We start from the raw sequence: 6520 nt of genomic DNA, 5'->3' as shown, positions 1-6520 counted from the left end.
AAACTGTATAGTAAATACAATGCATTCGATAAATGAATAAATTACATATACAAAATATTATTTATTTAAGTATATTTATTTGAATATATTACATTATACATGTGTCTATTTCAAATCAAAGATTTCATAAACATAACTTATAGCAAAATCAATGAATTTCCCAACAAATGCGTTATTTTATTTTTCACTACTTATTCTAGAATAAGTAGAAAAACGTTACTAATAATTGCAATTTAATGTTTCAAAGCAAATTCCAAAATATGTCTAGTTTTAAGATAAAAAAATTTCGAATTTGCAAAAGAACTATACAATATCACGTAAATTGTTAAAAAATTTTTATTTCGAAATATTTGATTTAATCATGTAAATATCAACAATATCAAAATTAAAAAAAATATGTGGATAATGTATGAAAATGATTTAAAAAAATAGAATTGCAATTATTTGTAACGTATAGAAGATATATTTGCTAATTTTATCAACAAATTACTTAATTTTTGTACTTATTTTAGAGTTTTTTTGGAAACCGCATATAGTATATTGTATAGTAAATACAATGCATTCGATAAATGAATAAATACAATTACGACACTATTAAAATTAATTGAAAATATCTTAAAAACATTAATAAAAAATTCAAAACTTTTTCTAGAGAAGAATTTTAGCTATTAATTTTTGTCTTTGTAGAAAGTTTTGTAAAATCTCCGATTTTTTTATTAGGAACTTTTCAGAAAGTCATTTTAATTTGAATCTTTACAAATTAGAAAATTTTTAAATTTAGTATTTCTTAAAAACTATAGAAAACAACATATATTTGTGCAATTTGCTTCAAAAACGATTTCACAAAAAAATTGTAGTGTAAAATTCTAGAATTTTTGTGAAATACAGCTAAATAAACAGCGCTGTGAGATTCATAATGTAGTGAATACTTTCTTAATGAATTTATATAGAATAAGTAGTTATATGAAGTCGTTTACATGCATGATATGTTTGAAAAAAAAAAGAGTGAATGTATTCATAAAATCAATTTAAAATTTTTCCATATTTTTGAGAAATTGTTACTTCATTATAGGAAGTGTTTTCTCAAAAATGTTAATTAAAATAATGTAGAAAGTAAATAATTTCTTTAACTTTTCCTATAATTTTACTGAAATCTATGAATTTTTAAAAATAACATATATTAAAAACATTAATTTAAATATATTAGTATCCACATTTCAAACGAATTACAAAATATGTCTAGTTTTGAGATAAAGAATTTTAAATTTTTCGAATTTCTAGAAATTCAAATTTATATTAAAATAACCATTTTGTTCAATTATTTAATCCATTATTACTAGTATGGTCAACCAGTATGATAAAATATTTTATAAAAGTAATATATATTTAATTTTATGGTAAATTAATTTACAGATATACGAATTCATTGGTTTTACTATCAGCTGTATGTTTGTAAAATCTTTGATTTGTAATATACAAATACATAATGTAGTGAATACTTTCTTACTGATTTTATATAGAATAATAAGTTAAATGAAGACGTTTACATGCATGATAGTAATTTTTGACATTTTTATGCAATATCAAACACCATAAGTTTGTAGTGAATTTTGCAAATGTTCACGTGGAATTTGTTTCAGTTATGCTACCTACTGTTAATATCTTCACTTATTTGTTTTACTTATTCTAGAGTTTTGCTACTTTTTTATACAAAATATTATTTATTTAAGTATATTCATTTGAATATATTACATTATGCATGTGTCTACTTCAAATCAAAGATTTCATAAACATAACTGATAGTAAAATCAATGAATTTCCCAAAAAATGCGTTATTTTATTTAATTAATTACTAATAATTGCAATTTAATGTTTCAAAACAAATATTTATTTAAAAATTTTCGAATTTGCAAAAAAAACTATACAATATGTACCTACATTATTAGAAATTTTTTTATTTCGAAATATTTGATTTTATCATGTAAATATCAACAATGTCAAAATAAAAAAAAAATGTGGATATTCATACATTATCCACATTTTTTTAATTTAAAAAATATTGAATTGCAATTATTTGTAACGTATAGATATATTTAATAATGTAGTGAATACTTTCTTAATGATTTTATATAGAATAATAAGTTAAATAAGTTGTTCACATGTATGATAAAGTGTAAAGAAATTTTTGATATTTTTATGACAATATCTAACACCATAAATACTGAATTTTGCAAATTTTCACATGGAATTTTTCAGTTATGCTACCTACTTTTAATATAATTACTTATTTGTTGGACTTATTCTAGAGTTTTGCTAATTGTTTATCTAAACTATTTATTTAAGTATATTCATGTAAAAATTAAAAAAATTGTGGATAATGTATAGAAAACGATTTAAAAAACATTGAATTGTAATTATTTGTAACGTTATTTTATAATTTTATCAACAAATTACTTAATTTTTGTACTTATTTTAGAGATTTTTTTGGAAATCGTATACTATACTCTAAAGTAAGTACTACACAGAGGCGACACGGCCACCAAGCGGCGAAAATATGTACTAAAAGCCGTCAAAGTGGCATCACTCATTTAACCCTGAAATAAAAAGAAGACAGCAAATGTTAATGTATAGCTATCTTCTTTTTTATGAGGGTTAAATAAAAAATTGTTTGTTTACATTAGAATGTAATTTTTTTTCAAACAAATTTGTGAAAAAATGAGTAAAATGTTCTTTTTGCGCCAAAATTGGTATCAATTTGGGCTTCCAAATTGCGATTTTGGCGCAAATTCCTAATTTCTGTTGTGTCATTTAGGAGTGGTAGTTGATGTTTGGGGATTTATTATTGGCCGCAGAAAAAACAAAACAAAAAACAACAACATGTAAGTATAATTTGGAAATTTTTAAATTTATTTCTTAAAGTTTTCTTTATTTTTCAGGAGTTGCAAATGTGTTAAGGATTGTCTAGGAGGGGAGAATCTTCATAGCTTTCCGAAGGATTCGACAAGGTAAGAGTTTGAATTTTTAAGTGTCCAGTAAAGACGGAACGTAAATTTTCATTTTACAATTTCAATGGGAAAAATTTATGTCCAAAATGTAAACTGAAAATTTGCGTTTTCGACTTTAATTCCAATTGGTTAATATATTTAACAATTCGAATATTGTGCAAGTGTGCTTTGTAAGAGTGTTTAGTGTATTCTTCTTTTATTGCCGGCCGGCTATAAAGTCGTTGGTCGTAGCCGGTGGCTATAAAAAATTATTACACAAAAACACTAACATTTACAAACACAAGAATTGGCCTATAAATTAGTGTATGGATTACGTTAAAGACTAGTCTATTGATTAGTCGATTGAATAGTCTGTTGATTTGTCTATTCACTAGTCTATTAAATAGATTGATCAGTCTATTGATTCCTTTATTGCAAAAAATCATACAACAAAATAAAAACTAGTAATTATTACAGTAATTGTAAGTTTATTAAATAAAACTTTGTAACATATTTGAAAATTATAAATTTAAAAATATTTTTAGCTTCTATTTCAGTGTATTCCGTGCATAATTTGGTCCAATTAGCTTCATTACAGTAGCCTTGACAAAATTTGTAAATTTTTGTCAATAGTGTACCCTTAAACGAAAACAGAAAAACTTTGTTAATAATGATTTTTGTTTTTCATTCTTTTTTCAGGCACTTGAGGATACTTACCGCTGATCTCGGAAAGATTTGGTCCAATTCGTCCATTAGCTTCAGGTCAGTAGCATTTTCAGGCACTTGAGGATACTTACCGCTGATTTCGTAAAGAGTTGGTCCAATTCGTCCATTAGCTTCAGGTCAGTAGCCTTGACAAAATCCGTCAATGTTGATGAAAAGTGCACCCTTAAACGAAAACAGAGAAACTTGGTTAATAATGATTTTTTTGTTTTTTCTTCTATTTTCAGGCACTTGAGGATACTTACGGCTGATCCAGGAGAGATTTGGTCCAATTATTCCGTTAGTTTCAGGTCAGTATCTAAAAATCAGAAATTTTCCATATATTTATCAAACAAATTTTTTTCTTGAAAAAAAAAATAAAAAACAAGGAATTAATGTTATTTAGAATAAAACGCATTAAAATGTATTTTTCTTTATTTACAGATATTACTTACCATTTTTCCACAAGGAACAATAAAAAAATAAAAGAACAAAATAAAAAATTGTGAATTTTTTTCAACAAATTTTTTGTGTATTTATTTATTTTTGAACACATGTTAAAAAAGGTAGTGTATGGTTGATATTTTTTCACATTGGTGTGCGTATGTGTGATATTTTTTCATTCTTTCATTTTTCTGACATATCTGGTTATACTGTGGTAAATGCAATACATTCGATAAATGAATAAATTACATCGGCCATTCCATATTATTGAGAAATTTCACTATAGAATGTTAAAACCTTTAATTAAACAACGATTTCTAGAATTTAACTGAAATCTGTGAATTTTAAAACGACACTATTAAAATTAATTGAAATATAGATAATATCTTAAAAACATTAATTTAAATATTATATTATCCATATTTCAAAACGAATCGCAAAATATGTCTAGTTTTGGAATATATTTAAAATTTTATTATAGGAAGTGTTTTCTAGAATTTTACTGAAATCTGTGAATTTACAATTACAATAATTAAATTTAATGTTTTTAAATCGATTTTCATACATTATCCATATTTCAAAACGAAATCCAAAATATGTCTAGTTTGAAGGTATATTCATTTAAAATTTTTCGAAATAGCATTTTTTATAATGTTTTGTGCAACATTTGATTTTATCATGTAAATAAAAAAAATCAAAACATTTTCTAGAGAATAATTTTAGCTACTCATTCTTGTATTTTTAGAAAGTTTCGTGAAATCTCCTATTTAGCTTTTTTTGTTTTCAAATTTATTAGGGACTTTTAAGAAAGACGTCGTTGTTTTAATTTGAATCTTTACAAATTAGAAAATTGTTAAATTTAGTATTTCTTAAAAACCATAGTAAACAACATATATTTGTGCAATTTGCTTCAAAAACGATTTCACAAAAACATTGTGGTGTACAATGATAGAGTTTTTGTGATAATTTAATACTTTTTTTACTTTTACGGTTGAAAATACAGCTAAATAAACAGCGTTGTGAGATTGATAACGTAGTGAATACGTTCTTAATGAATTTATATATAATAAGTAGTTATATGAAATCGTTTACATGCATGATATGTTTGAAAAAAGAATGAATGTATTCTTAAAATCAATTTAAAATTTTTCCACATTTTTGAGAAATTATTACTTCATTATAGGAAGTGTTTTCTCAAAAATGTTAATTAAAATAATATAGAAAAGTAAATAAAATAATTTCTTTAACTTTTCCTATAATTTTACTGAAATCTGTGAATTTTAAAAAATCTCCATTGAAATTCATTTAAATATATTAGTATACACATTTCACACATTTTGAGATAAAGAATTTTAATTTTTTCGAATTTGTTAAATCTAAGCTCTATTAAATAACCATTTTGTTCAATTATTTAATCCATTATTACTAGTAAGGTCAACCAGTATGATAAAAATATTTTATAAAACTAATATATATTTAATTTTAAGGTAAATTAATTTACAGATATATAAATTCATTGGTTTCACTATCAGCTGTATGTTTGTGAAATCTTTGATGTGTCATATACAAATACATACTGTAGTGAATACTTTCTTAATGATTTTAAATGGAATAATAAGTTAAATGAAGACGTTCACATGCATGATAAAGTGTAAAGTATTTTTTTATATTTTTATGACAATATCAAACACCACAAATGTGTAGTGAATTTTGCAAATGTTCACGTGGAATTGTTTATTTTTTTCAGTTATGCCACCTACTGTTAATATCATTACTTATTTGTTTGACTTATTCTAAAGTTTTGCTACTTTTTTATACAAAATATTATTTATTTTTATAATTGAAATTTAATATTTCAAAACAAATATCAAAATATGTCTAGTTTTGAGATATATGTATTTAACAATTTTAGAATTTACAAAAAAAAAAAACTATACAATATCAGGTACCTTGTTAGAAAATGTTTTCTTTCGAAATATTTGATTTTATCACGTAAATATAAACAATATCAAAATTAAAAAATGTGTGGATAATATATGAAAAACGATTTAAAAAACATTGAATTGCAATTATTTGTAACGTTATTTGCTAATTTTATCAACAAATTACTTAATTTTGGGAAATCGTATACTATACTCTGAAGTTTAAACTGTACAATGCATTCGATAAATGAATAAATTACATTGACCATTCTATATTTTTGAGAAATTTCACTATAGAATGTTTTTTATCAAAACCTTTAATTTAACAACTATAGAAAAGTGAATTTTAAACAACACTATCAAAATTAATTGAAATATAGGAAAAATTATAAACCATTAATTTAAATTTTATAATATCAATATTTCAAAACGAATTGCAAAATATATATACAATTTTACTGAAATCTG

The 6520-nt window shown here is 23.2% G+C and overlaps 2 long non-coding RNA genes across 3 annotated transcripts; one reads left to right on the top strand and one right to left on the bottom strand.

The window, feature by feature from the left end:
* Positions 1-2705: 2705 nt before the first annotated feature.
* LOC124420861 lies at positions 2706-4210 on the top strand. Its single transcript, XR_006941414.1, has 5 exons — positions 2706-2879; positions 2937-3005; positions 3684-3826; positions 3935-3997; positions 4131-4210. It is a non-coding gene; the product is annotated as an uncharacterized LOC124420861 (long non-coding RNA).
* On the bottom strand, positions 3456-4200 carry LOC124420860. 2 transcript variants are annotated; one of them, XR_006941412.1, is made up of 4 exons: positions 4142-4200; positions 3953-4050; positions 3702-3872; positions 3456-3643 (listed from the first exon to the last, which is right to left on the bottom strand). It is a non-coding gene; the product is annotated as an uncharacterized LOC124420860 (long non-coding RNA). The 2 variants fall into 2 exon arrangements; XR_006941413.1 differs by having other exon boundaries at positions 3953-4005.
* Positions 4211-6520: the final 2310 nt, after the last annotated feature.

Source organism: Lucilia cuprina, chromosome 6 (genome assembly GCF_022045245.1).
Source record: "Lucilia cuprina isolate Lc7/37 chromosome 6, ASM2204524v1, whole genome shotgun sequence".
Taxonomy (NCBI): Eukaryota; Metazoa; Arthropoda; class Insecta; order Diptera; family Calliphoridae; genus Lucilia; species Lucilia cuprina.
Note: the sequence above shows the minus strand (reverse complement) of the source record. Positions and strands in the feature narration are given on the sequence as shown.